The sequence below is a fragment of the Stomoxys calcitrans genome, chromosome 5 (assembly GCF_963082655.1).
Source record: "Stomoxys calcitrans chromosome 5, idStoCalc2.1, whole genome shotgun sequence".
Classification (NCBI taxonomy): domain Eukaryota; kingdom Metazoa; phylum Arthropoda; class Insecta; order Diptera; family Muscidae; genus Stomoxys; species Stomoxys calcitrans.
In genome coordinates, this window is record NC_081556.1 from 90,886,707 (window position 1) to 90,902,361 (window position 15,655).

Sequence of the window (15,655 nt, forward strand, 5' to 3'; positions counted from 1 at the left end):
ATTTTATAAGATTAGAATTTAAAATTTGAGACCCGACCAAATATGTGCAAATTTCCTTCAAATATTCCATTAAAGAGCAAAGAAAACTTCTTGCACATCCACAAATTCAGAACAATTCTAGTTTTAGACGAATAAAAAGGTATCTGCTATTAATGATAGTTTCTTAACGGATTGTCCCTGGGCGTAGAGCAGTTTATCATGACCTATAGAGATAACAATCGCTGAAAAAACAAGTTAAAAGGCGTTAAGTTCGGCCGGGCCGAACTTTGGATACCCACCACCTCGGGTATATGTGTCAACCACCTTTCGTCAAAACTCGACGAAAATGCATACCTTATGCCCTATAGCAGCTTTATCGAAATATGTTCCGATTTGGGCCAAATTTTATTGTAGTAAGTACAAGTCATTGTTCAATTGTGTACAAAAAAATATTGATCTTTTTGGTTGCATTATCTAGAAATAAACCGATTTGAATCATATACGACACGCATGTCGGAAAGCCTAACACAAGTCACTGTGTCAAAAATCAGTAAAATCGGATTATAAATAGGAAAGAAGAATATCGAAGGGCTTAACATAACTCACTGTTCCAAATTTCATCTACATTGGACAATAAATACGCCATTTGTGGGCCAAAAACCTTAAATCGAGAGTTCGGTTTATATGGCAGCTATATCTAAATCTGGACCGACCTGGACCAAATAGCGGAAATAAGTCGAGGGTCTTAACTTAACACACTGTCCCAAATTTCGGCCACATTGGACAATAAATGCGCCTTTTATGGGCCCAAAACCGTAAATCGAGAGATCGATCTATATGGCAGCTATATGTTAATCTGGACCGATCTGGGCCAAATTGCTGAAATATGACGAGAGTCTTAACTTAACTCACAGTCCCAAACTTCGGCAAAATCGGACAAAAAATGCGCCTTTTATGGGCTCAAAACTTAAAATCGAGAGATCGGTTTATATGGCAGCTATATTCAAATCTGATCCGATCTGAGCGAAATTTAATAAAAATGTCTAGAGGCCTAACACAACTTTTATGGGCCCAAGGAATTAAATCGAGAGATCGGTCTATATGGCAGCTATATCCAAATCTTGACCAATCGGAGCGAAATTCAGAAAAAATGTCGAGGGGCCTAATACAACACACTGTTCCAAATTTTGATAAAATCGGGCGATAAATGCGTCTTTTATGAGCCCAAGGCCTTAAATCGAGAGATAGGTCTATATGGCAGCTATATCCAAATCTGGACCGATCTGGGACAAACTAAAGTGGCCTAACACAACTCACTGTCCCAAATTTCAGCAAAATTAGATAATAAATGTGGCTTTTATGGGCCTAAGACCCTAAATCGGCGGATCGGTCTATATGGCAGCTATATCCCAATCTGAACCGATCTGGGCCAAATTGAAGAAGGATGTCGAAGGGGTAATATAACTCACTGGTCAAATTGTAGCAAAATCGGATAATAAATGTGGTTTTTTGGGCCAAAGACCCAAAATCGACGGATCGGTCTATATGGGGGCTATATCAAGATAAAGTCCGATATAGCCCATCTTCGAACTTAACCTGCTTATGGACAACAAAAGAATCTGTGCAAAGTTTCAGCTCAATATCTCTATTTTGTAAAGACTGTAGCGTGATTTAACAGACAGACGGACGGACATGTCTAGATTATCCTAGATTTTTAGGCTGATCAAGAATATATATACTTTATAGGGTCAGAAATGGTTGATAATTGTTGATGCTCTCGCCATTAGTTGAAGTAGGTGTTCAATTTTATAGGTCACCCTAGCGCTGAGGTTAGTATGACCGCCTATTACGCTGAACGCCTGGGTTCGAGTCCTTGCAAGACCACCAGAAAAATTTTCAACGATGGTTTAACCCTTATTCTTCTGTTCCTGTGGTATCACAATGGATGAAATTGTCTAAGTGAGTCTGATGGCAGACTTCCACTTAAACCTAGCCTAGACCTAACCTAAACCTAACCTAAACCTTAACCTTAACCTTAACCTAAACCTAAACCTAAACCTAAACCTAAACCTAAACCTAAACCTAAACCTAAACCTAAACCTAAACCTAAACCTAAACCTAAACCTAAACCTAAACCTAAACCTAAACCTAAACCTAAACCTAAACCTAAACCTAAACCTAAACCTAAACCTAAACCTAAACCTAAACCTAAACCTAAACCTAAACCTAAACCTTAACCTTAACTTAAACCTAAAACTTAACCTAAACCTAAACGTAGCCTTAACCAAGCCTAAGCCTTATCTAGACCTAACCTAAAACCAAACTTAAACCTTACATAAACCTAAGCTAGACCTAACCAAAACCTAACCTAAACCTACCCTACCCTCATAATGCTGGCAACATTTGTGAGGTATAAAAACTTCTTTCCAAAAACATGTCTCACTGCGGCTCGCCTATCCAAAAAAAGGTCCCTTATCAATGAATTTAGACTTTAATCGGACTGCACTCATTGATATGTGAGTGCAGTCATTGATATGTGAGTGTGAACTTATCATCCCTATCCCTTAGTAAAATGTTAATGGGAAAAATTTGCAAATTTGGTTCACCTTTATAGGCGAGCTGCTTACCTTACCTCTACAAAACGCTGACTTCATCGGGTTTCAATCAAAGGCATTTCAACTAAATTTCTATGGGACAGCTTTATTTGCTCAAATGCTATTGCGATTTTGACAGAAGGAAGTAAGGACAGACATTGCTAGAGTGACTGAAAATATCGAAACGATCTAGAATATAATTTTTATAGAATCTTAGCTAATATTTGGAAGTGTTACAAACCATGAGTTATACCTAATCTAATAACACTCCATTCGTTGTCATTCATTGCTAGTGGGTTAACAAATCAAAAATCATTAAAAATTAGACCAAAGATAAACAATTTTGATTAGTGTACTTCATATTACTGTTGCAACACATGCATTTGTATTACATTTAACCATAGCCATTGGCCCAAACACAAATGACATTCTTTCCGCCTTCTAGTCTGAACTCATATAAACGTCAGCATAGATATTGAAGTTAACTGTAGTTTGTTTTTTTCCTGTTTTGTCAGCTATATTTATGTTAGTTTTTTTTTTTTTTTCTTGTAATTTTCGTTTTGGGCCATTTGCTAAATTTTTTATGTAACCACTTCCTTTCATTTTTTTGCCATGATTTGAGTTCTTATTGTGGCCACTGCGCCTGTAACATAGCCGTGGTGGTACGATGACGACCCCTTCTCTTGGTCTAAGATTCTGACACCATGACTTGTTAACACGTTTGTAAAATTAAGAAAAAATCTTAATAAACAATTTTGAAATTTAATTGCACTTAAAAGCCAAAACTAAACTAAAGCGCAAAAACCTGCTCAAAAGTTATTGCTGCTGCATAGAAGGAGTTGGGAAATCTAAATTAAGGCAAAATGAGTGTGTAATTGTCTGTACATGGTAAATGATATCATTTCAAAATGTCATCTAAAGGCTGAAAAGTTTTCCATTTCCTATAAAGTTTTTAATTTCTCAACGTTTCGTACCACCGTATGTTAAAGTAGGCTTACAATATATTTATGATGACCACTTTGCAAATTTGCCCAAGAACATTCCATTAAGGAACAGGGGCAAACTTTGACCATTTAAAATTCTTTTTCTACAAAGTTCCTTTGCTTGAAAATATACAGTCACAATTTTCTTGTAATTGTTGCTAAGGAAAAAATTGCTTTTGGTTTATTTTTCACTTTGTTAAATAGTTTTCTCTGGTTAGTGTAATTTTACATTTCAAACGAAAGACTTAAGACACAAACCTAACGGTCTTTAAGGTGAAAGATAAACATAAGCTGCACAACATGATATGATGATGGAGGCCATTGTAACGCCGAGGATATCATGTTCGTATTAGGCGAACATGATATCCTCGGCGTTACAGTGGCGAATTCTGGGTTCGAATCCTGGCGAGACCATAAAAAAACTTTTTCAGCGATGTTGTTCCCCTCCTTAGTTGGCGACATTTGTCAGATACTAAGCCAAGCAAAAACGCAGTACGAACTCGGCTATATTGTTGTTCTAACGATTCCTTTGAAAAAGGATGAATACAAACAAGTAAGAGAGCAGTCAGTTCGACTGGGTCATATCTTCTATATCTTCCACTCAGGATCGCATTTGTCAAGTTCTTTGAGAAATTCCATTTTTTAAACAGAACAAAACATTGACCGAGCAGCAACTCTATACATGTAATAAAATTTAATGAGATGTCGCAATGCAGCACCTCGCACAATGTTGCCTCTTAGTGTATTCGTTTGACAAAAATAGTTTAGAGTTACCACAGAGTCTAAAAATTTTGCACATGGGAATATTTGAGTAAAATATAGAAAAAGTGGAGTATGATCCAAATCGGTGTATATTTTGATAAAGCTCCTATACAAACCGATCACCCGATTTAACTTCTTAAGCCTTCATAGGTCGCAATTATTTCCCGATTTGTCTGAAATTTTGCATGATAAGATCTGATAAAGTCTCAACAACTACCACAAGCAGGATCCAAATCGGTCTATAAGCTGATATAGCTGTCATATAAACCGATCTTTGGTCTTGACTTCTTGAGCCTCTATAGTGGCGAAATTCTCATCCGATTTGACTGAAATTTTACACATAGTGTTTTGATATCACTCCAAACTACTGTGCGAAGTATGGTCCTAAACGGTCCATGTTTTGATATAGCTGCCATACAAATCGATCTTGGGTCTTGACTTCTTGAGCCTCTATAGTGGCGAAATTCTCATCCGATTAGACTGAAATTTCGCACATAGTATTTTGATATCACTTCCAACAACTGTGCGAAGTATGGTCCTAATCGGTCCATAACCTGATATAGCTGCCATATAAACCGGTCTTGATTTCTGGAGCCTCTAGAGTGCGCAATTCTCATCCGATTTGGCACAAATTTTGTACAACGGCTCTTCCCATGTAATATAGTCAGAATCGATCTATAGCTTGATATAGCTCCATATAAAGCGATCTCCCGATTTCGCTTTTTGAGCCCCGAATCGGACTATTACTTGATATAGCTCCTCCTCCGTCCTTATTGATGGGGTTGCCCAAAAAGTAATAGCGGATTTTTCATATAGTCGGCGTTGACAAATTTTTTCACAGCTTCATTGCATTCTTTCTTCTGTCAGTTATCAGCTGTTACTGTTAGCTTGCTTTAGAAAAAAAGTATATTTGATTAAAGTTCATTCTAAGTTTTATTAAAAATGCATTTACTTTCTATTAAAAAATCCGCAATTACTTTTTGGGCAACCCAATACTTTGTTTGCCTAAAAACAGATACTGCGCAAAGACCACGACCATGGTGGAGGGTATATAAGATTCGGCCCAGCCGAACTTAGCACGCTCTTACTTGTTTATAAGAAGCAGTACTAACCATATGTTCATGTCTGTGACACCTGTCGTTAACAAATGAGCTTTCAGTTATGTGCTCTTTAAGATCTTATTCTGTTTTGGTACCCAAAATAAAAAACTATTTTGCTTACATAGACAAAAATTTTAATATTTGGGAAAAATTATGTAGGATTCATTTGTCAAGAAAAACCTTCGTAAGAAAACATCGATTAGTTGATGGAAACCCTAAAGGCCTTCTCAAGCAATGCACCCGTTGTATATTTCTTGACAGCAAGAGAACCCTTTATGTAAGCGACTAGCTCGTGAAGGGCTGTTTCATTGAACTTCCCTAACCATATGCATGATGTTACCCATCCAGTATGGTCGCTGCTGGCCCCTGGGTTTAGCTAAAGGACAAGCCGACACTAGTGAGTCATTCGGGACCACCGTGAACCGCTTGACCATTATGTCCATGTCCGATGTCCACAGTTTCCACTTCCTCCTCTGGTCCACAAGGGATAATCAAACAGAATGTGTGCTGAAATTTATTCCAATACGCCTTGCTTCTGTTTAGCCAAGGGATCTGCAGTATCCCCTCAAAGGTTGAAACTAATATAACTATAAAATCAGAGTAGCTGCAATTCATCTGCTTATATAACATATAGTAACTAAGGCCTGTATATTACAAGGTCGCTTTATTCCCTTTAAGACAAATCGCCAGATTGTAACTTACAACATACTCGATAAGCAGCTAATCCCTCTCATTGATACCCGAACTTCCCCATATCTGGTAAAGTGTATTAGCATCACTTCCCACAATGAGTCTATTTTCCCCTGCAGAAGCGGCTTCAACAAGCAACTTTAGGATTGAAAGCGGCTTCTTTGAATCGTATGCCATATATGGGGAAGCCAGTCAGTAATGAGACTTATTTATTTCAAGGCTGGCTACTACAGAATCTTCAGCGATGAAAGAAGAAAAACATTTGGACTATTCTTAGCAAGAATGCAGGCTCTGTGTCTCCTATTTCCTGTGCCCTTAAGTATTTCAATTCAAGGAATTCGGCACACCCATTGTTCCGTGACAAGAACCAAGTCAAATCCTTCTGCCATCAGAAGGACCTTTTATGCCATCGAACCGGCCTCAAAATGGTGGAGATTTATCTGCAGAAACCGAACCATGAGTTACGCGTCCAAGGACAGTTGAGATAGCAGTGGAACCACTCTTCTTCAGGACACTGCTGTCGAAGTTCTACGCCAGATCCCGGAGATGGGTGGTGCGAAAAATAAAAATTTGGTATCCAAATTTCGGATGGGATACCTAGGGGGGCTGCCCCACCCTAAAACCTACCAAACATATTTTTAGACCAATCACGAGAATATGGGACTCAAATGAAAGGTATTTAGGATGAGAAAACGTATCTGATATCCATTTGTCGGACCAATTGCTAGGGGTACCGCCCCAAGCCCCAAAACACCCTTAAATCGGACATATTTACCGACCATGGCAATATGGGACTCAAATGAAAGGTATTTGCGAGTAGAATATGAATCTGATATCCAAATGTGTGACCACGTTTCTGGGGGTCCACCCCTTCCCCAAATCACCCCCCAAACTGGACTTATTTACTGACCATGGGAATATGGGGCTTCAATAAAAGGTATTTGAATGTAGAATAGGAATCTGATATCCAAATATGGGACCAAGTATTTGGGGGGCCGCCTCTCACCAAAAACATCCCCCAAAGGGGCAAAATTTACGACCATAGCAATATGGGGCTCAAATGAAAGGTCTTTGGGAGTAAAGCACGAATCTGATATCAATATTCGGGAAAAGTGTTTATGGCGCCACCCCACTCCCACAACACCACCCAACCCCCGAAACAGCCCTAAATCAGACATATTTACCGATCATGGCAATATGGGACTCATATGAAAGGTAATTGCGAGTAGAATACGAATCTGATATCCAAATGTAGGACCACGTTTCACGGGGGTTGGATCCCTTCCCCAAAATACTCCCCAAACAGGACTTATTTACTGACCATGCGAATATGGGGCTTAAATAAAAGTTATTTGAGTGTAGAATTAGAATCTGATATCCAATTATGGGACCAAGTGTTTGGGGGGCCGCCTCTCACCAAAAACATCCCCCAAAGGGGACAAATTGACGACCATACCCATATGGGGCTCAAATGAAAGGTCTTTGAGACTAAAGCACGAATCTGATATCAATATTTGGGAAAAGTGTCTATGGGGCCACCCCACCCCCACAACACAATGCAATATGAGGCTCAAATAAGAGGGGTTTTAAAGTGGAACACGAATCCGATATATATTTCCAAGGCCAATTCACTGAGTGGCCGCCCATCCCCCAAAACACCCCCCAAGCCGGTCATGTTTGCCGACTATGAAAATATGGGGCTCAAATTAAAGGTATTTGGGAGTAGACAACGTATCTGATATCAACATTAGGGACCAACTGTCTAGCGGATGTCCCACCACCATAACAACCCCCAAATAGGACGTATTTGCTCACCAAGACAATTTGGGTCGTAAAAAGAGTGGAACTAAATATTAATAGTTTTTAGGGCCCATACCCTAAACCGGACATATTTGCTGACTTTTGCAATAAGGAGTTTAAACGATATTAGAAACCGAATTTGATATCCAATTTTGAGGCCAATTGCAATATTGGGTTCAAATAAATGAAATATAGATATATGAGATGTACGAGCACGTTGCTGATATATTTTCCGGGCTGAGTGTTTGGGCGACCACCCCAATCGCCAAAACACCCCTAAATCGGCCATATTTATCGACCATGTCAATATGAAGCTTAAATGAAAGGTATTGGGGGTAGAGCAAGAATTGATACCCACTTTCGGGACCAATTTTCTGGGGGTCAACCCCTTTCTCAAAATACCCCACTAGCAGCAATTTTTTAGTGACCATCGCAAAATGGGGCTCAAATAAAAGTAATTTGATATCCAAATTTAGGACCATGTATTTAGGGCATCACCCCTTCCCCAAAACACCCCGCAAAGGGTAAACATCTTTCGACCATGCCAATATGTGGTATTTAAGATTAGAAAACAAATTTGATAACCTATTTTGGGCCATGTGCTTGGGGGACGCCTCATAGTATAACTCCCCTAAACCAATGGCAATATGGGGTTTAAATAAATGTTTTTTTTTTTAAAGAAGAGCACGATCTTGATATTTTTTCAGGGCCATGTGCCTGGGGGACCACCTCTCCCCCGAGGTGGCTTTCTGCCATCTTTCTTATTGGACGTTATGGTAACAACGAAGAAAATTGGGCATTATGACCGGTCACCATCCTTCCCCTCTGACACTTTTCGGATCCCGCTTCGGCGCCCTCCCTTCCTGTTTTGACCGTGGTGGGGAATTTTCTGTCTCCTGCAATCCGCCACCGTAGCACAGAGATTGGCATTTCCGCATTTGTCGGTGAATGCCTGGCGAGAACATTTTTTCAAATTTTTCTCCTCCTAATGCTGGCGACATTTGTGAGGTACTTACCCATGTAAAAACTTTTCCTCAAAGAGGTGGCGGAAACCCCTTCATTCTCGACTATAGAAAGGTGGCCCCAATTTATTCAGCTAAAAATTTGAAATGGACAGCACTCATTGAAATGTGAAAAGTTTGCTCTTGTTTCTTAATGAAATATTCATGGACGAATTTGCAAATTTTTTGCAATGCGCCAAACTTTAGAGATGTGGTTGATAGTTCCTAAGACAAGTATTCAGCAACAACTGCTGAGTCGTCTCCAGATTCTCCAACCCCACCGCTTTTATACAACTGCTTTAGACAAACGATACATCTCAATTGTATGCCGATCCCCGAAAAATAACTAGTTTGTATCGGTCCCGATATCTGCCTTCATCGTCACAAAATAGAGGAGGCCCAGGCATGTACCTCGCAGTATATAGATGACAGCTCATTGACTATCCCACTCCAATTGTTCCTAAGTATGTAGTCCTGTTCTTCTCCCTTATCAACAAATACTATCACCAACCTGTCCTGAGCCTTATTAGCAATGGTTCTAGAACCCATATTACTATTGTTCGCCTTAGTTATTTTGGAAATGGGCTGCGGTCCCTACAAGTTGATCGCAGCCTTTTTTCAGACGTTTTGGTGCCGTTTCCAAAGCTAGACGTGTAGCCTTTGGGATAGTCTGTGCATCGAATCTCCAAGCCCAATTAAGGGAGCCTCACTCCTTAACAGTGAAAGTTTCAGGATCATTCGCAGCACGCCACTTAAAAAAACCGACAGCGATGCGCCATTTACAACATTATTCCCACCTCTAAAAGTGCGTATTGATTTGCCAGAGAAGGCCGATGGCCTGGCAAATTATAGGCATGCGAAGATAAAATAGGTACGATCATGTCCTTAAGACTGGAACCAGGTGTCTTTGCAAAAATACCAAAAATCGGGTCGGTTCGTTCATCCTATATGGCCTTTTAAGACTATAGAGCTGCAGTTTTGGTTCGATTTTAAAAAATTAAAAAAAAAAAATATTTAAAAATAATATGTGAAGACCAATCAGGATAGAATAGGACAGCAATAAAAGGTCTTTGGTAGTAGAGTGGAGGCCACCGTAGCGCAGAGGTTAGCATGTTCGCCTATGACGCTAAACACATGGGTTCGAATGCTGGCAGACCATCATAAAATATATTTAGCTCACCGGGCTAATTGGTATCTAAATATAGTCTGATGGGAACCATACTTGGGTCAGATGTCGAAAATCTTAATACAACGCACTGTTTCACAAATTCGAGCCCGAACGAACAACAAGTGTGACGTTTACGGGCCTTAAACCCTTTGTCGGCAGATTATAATGGAATGCTTAAAAAACTCACTGTTTCAAATTTCAGTGAAATCGGGTAATAAATGTGGCTTTTATGGGCTTAATACCCTAAATCGTTCAATATGTCAGCTATATCTAAAGTCCGATCCAGACCATATTTAGATCGGATGTCGAAACTCTTAACATTACTGACTGATTTAAATTCCAACGAAATCGAATAACAAATGAGTCTTTTACGGTCCTTAGACCCTATATCGGCAGTCTATTCCATATGGCAGATTAGGTCGGATCCAAACGTGTATAAAAAATACGGATCTGTGCCATATTTCATCTCAATGTCACAATTTTTGATGGCTGTAGTGTGATTACAACAGACGGACGGACATACGTATATGGATAAATTGTCTCTGAATTCTACGACGATCTAGGCTATATATATATTCTGCAGATATCCACTTAGGATAGGTTAGGTTGTGTGCAGATATTAGTCCGCCCCATGCCACTGTGGACATACACCTATGCCAGTATTCGGCTTGTTGTACACTCTAAATACAAAAAAAAGTAATCTCGAAAAAATCTAAGTTAGGAATTCCGTGCTACATGCAAAATCCTTAATTGCTTTTCATGCCACGCCTCTAAATTGGTTCATGTCTGGTATTTGGTCCCCACCCAAATGCCGGTAGCTTTTACACACGAAAGCCGGGCAATGACAAAGGAAATCCTCCAACGTCTCATCATCTTCCCCACACGCCCTACAAATGCTATCACTTGCCGCAACGATTTTGCATAAGTGAGCTCGTAGTCCTAAGTGTCCGGTCATGATACCAGTAGCTATACTGACCTACTTCTTACTTCCTTTCAGTAATAGCCTTGTATTCTCACGATCTGGATCCCCCCATAGGATTTTGGCCGTCCTACCAACCGTTTCGCTGTTCCACAGTGTTACATGCGCATTCGTCGCCCAAGCTCTTAACTCGGACTTCGTCGACCCTAAAGTTTATTGGCGGCAGTTCTCTGGCCTTCACCGCCAAATCGTCTGCCCTTTCATTTCCCCTTACTCCGTTATGGACTGACACCCAAATGATGTGGATTTTCCCATCCTCAGAGAAGGAGTTAATCTCCCTCTTACACTGCAAGACTATTCGTGACCTTACCGTCCTGATTGTTATTGCGCTTATGGCAATTTTACTGTCCGCAAAGATGTTCACACTCGACGTCCTCGTGTTAGCACCACACCACCTCACGCATTCCGTGATCGCCCGGATCTCCGCCTGCAGGACCTTATTATGGTCAGGCAGTCTAAAACGGATCTCAGTCCCTGGGTTTTCATTGTATAATCCCAGGCCCACTCTTTCCACTAGCTTTGCTCCATCAATGTAACATAATCTTCCGGACGGCATTATTAGGGTTCCGTCAATCCAAGACTGTGCCGATGGCAGCAGTGCCTCGTACTCGACCTCAAGGTTCATCTCAGGTATCCGATCGGAAACCTCTTCTATTCGCTTCAGGTTTCCTATCGTCAATCCACTACCCATCGCCTTAAGTCTCATAGCCGCAGTGGCTGCCTCACACTTAATCTATATGTCAATGGGTCGGATAACTGGAATAGTCTCCAGGGCACTAGTGGGCATGTTCCTCATCCCTCCGCCTATGCCAAGACAACATGTTCTCTGAATCTGTTGTATGGTCCTTTTGTTGCACATTTTCTCCATAGTAGTCCATCCAAATACTGAGTATTGGTCTAATCACGCTTCTGTGGGTCCTGAGGACTGTCATCTGATTCAGGCCCCATTTCGAGCCTACGGCCCGTCTACATAGCGCCCAACATCTGTGAGCCTTCTCAGTACGCTCCTGAATGTGACGCTTTCAGTTCAGATTCCTGTCTAAGATCGGTGCGATCTGAACGGAACTGGAAGTGTCATATTTGACCTTTGTCAGAAATCCAAATTGTCTTATTGAGGAATCGAGGTGCGTCAAATTGGGACAGCTTCGTTTTCGTCGTCTAGCCCAGTTATATGCCATATGCAAAACTCTTTCGGCCCTTCTGCATAGCTGGTTCGAAAGGGTCTTGCATATGGCATATGACTGGACGAGACGCAGAGATCTCAATGTTACCCCAGAGAAGACTGTTATATTCCTGTTCACGAAGTAGACTAAGGTGGGCCAATTTGACGCACAACGTTTCCTCAATAAGGCGATCTCGATATCTCACAAGGTCAAATCCACTTATATGTCTTAATATATTGCAAACGGAAAGACTAAATGAATGTACCCCCTATACTTTGGTGGTGGGTATAAAAATCTATGGAACTTTTCTATGTGATAATTTAGACTCAGGATTATGTTACACTCATTTTACGACAAATGCTAAACATTTTAATCCTCAGATATGTCTTATATGGACGAGGGACCAACATTTCTCAAATTGCCCGATTCTTAATCTTCATTTCAATCGATTTTAGATGAAATGTCATTTAATGCTTAACCCAATTTGGAAAAAACTCTCCCGTGTTCTCCATTAAATTCAATATTCCAGTAATCACAATGTATACTTTTTGTCATATTAATTGATGAGCTAACATAACACTTATTTAATATCAGTGTTATGTTAGAAATTGTGCTTCAGCATCAGAATCATCAGCCTTTGATGTCAACTTTAACTATGGTCAATAGAGAAGAATTTCTTTTAGTATTGCGATTTGAGGAGAACACTAAATAATTGAGCTCGTCTCGAAAGAGAAACAAACAAAAATTGTAAATTTTAATAATCTTCGCCCTAACAGGCAAAAAACTTGAGAAATGGCACTAAATTACTTAAACTTTTGTTGATATTTTTAATGCTATTGCATATTATGGCCGGTAGTTTTTTATGATCTTCCTATATTGGCGACCAACCAACAGTAGGACCTTGGGTTTTCTTCCATATTTGATTTAAATTCAAAAAACAATTTTTTTACCAAACATTTGAACTTGATTTTTAGTCCACTTGGCTTTTTTCTGTTCACTTTAATACGCTGCCAAACTTTCATTTTCATCTGAGGAGATAAAATATTTCCCCCATTTAATAAAAATTTTATTTGTGTTTTATTCTTAAAACCAAATTTTCTTGGCTGAGTATATTTTTTACGATTAAGCTACAAAAAAATTAATATGAAAAACACTTTTCCAGTAGCTTGTTTTTTTTTCATCAATAAACTGGCCATACTTCTATATTTTCTTCTTTTTTTATTTTTGTTTATTCAGTATTGCAATTATTTTTCTTTTTTATTGCAATTAATCACCACACATAATCGTATATTGATCTCACTTATCTCGTTTACTTTCAACATGTTTTCGTTTTTATGAAATTAATAATGATTTGCATGGATGTCAATATCTGCACCCTCCTCATGGAGTAGTTTAAGCGATTTTTTCATATTAAAATAAATGCACTGCTTAAATATTTTCACTTTTTTCTGGATTTTTTTCTTTTTCGATGCCATTATATTTAAGTGATATTTTTAAGTGATAGATTATGGCCAACTCGATTTTGTATTGGGCAATATTTTGCCAACTATTACAAAATCAAAATTTTCGTTATATTTTTCATTTCATTTTAAACAGATATGCATTTCCATTTGGCTTGCGGGAAAAACAAGTTCAACACATTTGTTGTTGTTTGTTTTGCATTTTTTTATATTTATATATTTTATTTTTTTTGTGAATTTTTTTCAATTGGCGTAGGAAAAAAAGGCCAAGTGTTAGACACAAACCACTCGAATTTGTATTAAACTCCGCGTAAATTCGACAAATCAACAAGAAATCGCACAGAAGGCAAAAAAAGACCAAAGTAAAATTTTACAAATCAACACAAAACGAGATTGGGTTTTCTAGCTACACATAAGATTTGTGCATTATGTTGCAAAAAATCACAAATGAAGAAACAACCAACAAAAAACACACAGACAAAAATCATAGAAAACACACCAACAAATCCTCGAATTGGAGAAACCGAGATATTTGTTTGTTTGTCAGTTTTCTCTATGATTTGGTATTGGGGAAAAAAATTCGATAAATTCGATGCCACGAAAATGCGTTAGACGGGCATGAAACAAAATACCACAATAAAAAATCAATTCAACCGAGAAATAAAACTCAGAAACAAACAAATTTTTGTTTTGGGAACGCGAACGTTAGCTGGCGTTTGCAACCGAACGGCTTAATGGTCAAAACAGTTCTGTCAACAGCAGCCGTTAATGCAACTCATATTGGGCACCACTACAAACACAACGGCACCACTATGGCAGTGGTGGCGGCAGCGTCAACTACTCAGAGGGCCCAAAACAAAAACGGCACACATGCGCCAACACTCACTCAGCTACCAAGCAAACGCAATATGAAAAGCAGTTTGCGGTGCGGTGAATTGGCTGTGGCTAGGTTAAGCCAGGCGCAAGTCTTTTGGGGTATACCAGCTGATGTTGTTGCTTTCCTACCAACTCAACAGCCATGGCTCTAACTCCCCAAATTGAAGTGGTGAATATGTTTGCTCCCTTGAGTGCGCCAAAGAATAGCGAAATCAAAACAAACATGCCAAAACTACCGCAAATGGTGCTCTCTTTTGCTCTCATAACCACCGCAAGATCTCTGCCAGCTGCTCTCTGCCTATGCTTCTCATTCTCTCACATAACTCAGTGCAAGCCAAAGTTTTGACAAGCCGCTCAGTTGGAGGCTGCGGCGAATTATGAACATTGTGAATGGTTTTAAACTTTGTTTCATTCCCATTTCAGTTTCGGTTTCGCTTTCAATTCGCTTATGTTTTGTTTTCATTTTTTTACCGTTTTTTGTTTTGTTAATACATAGCGGCTTTTTTGTTTTGTATGTGTTTTAGTGTGACTTTGGTCTTGTTGTGATAAAGTGCTGAATCTGTATTTGCCTAAAAACGCTGGCAGGCTATTGTAGGTGGGCACGTTTGTGTCTTAAGTCTTTTGTTTTGGTTTTTTTCTATTTCTTCTCATTGTATCAGTATGTACACACACACACACGCAGATTTTTATTTTGCCTTCTTGCTGCGGCTTTTGTTTAATTAATCTTAATTTAATTTAATTGTCTAATTATATATGCATATTATCTCTAAGCATTTTTGTTTTGTCCCCTTATAATTGTAAAAGAACAACAAGTAAATGAAAGCTGTCAAAACTGGATTTAACTCAACACCGTTGTACAAGATGTAAAACACTATTAGAGTGTGAAAAATTAACATAAGGGAACCACCTTTCTAACAAGTTGCCTAAAATAATTAGGGTAATTTTTTTGTAAGGTTTTTAGCTTTAATTGAAGTGGTGATAAATAGCATTGTAATGATGCAATGTATTTAAGCATAAATATATGCCGCCCTACTTTATGGAACTTGCGTCAAGTTCCTTGAACGATGACTTAAAGCCAAGTCAATTAAGTAAATGCTAAA

At 39.1% G+C, this 15,655-nt stretch overlaps 1 protein-coding gene across 3 annotated transcripts in view; it reads right to left on the reverse strand.

The window, feature by feature from the left end:
• Positions 1-14,410, reverse strand: part of LOC106093113 (serine-rich adhesin for platelets) — a 591,942-nt gene extending 577,532 nt beyond the window's left edge. For 2 of the 3 annotated variants that reach the window (XM_059370265.1, XM_059370264.1), the window contains exon 1: positions 14,179-14,410. The gene's annotated coding sequence lies outside the window, so the exon portion shown is untranslated. The remainder of the gene's footprint in view (positions 1-14,178) is intronic. The other variant, XM_059370266.1, reaches the window with a different exon arrangement.
• Positions 14,411-15,655: the final 1,245 nt, after the last annotated feature.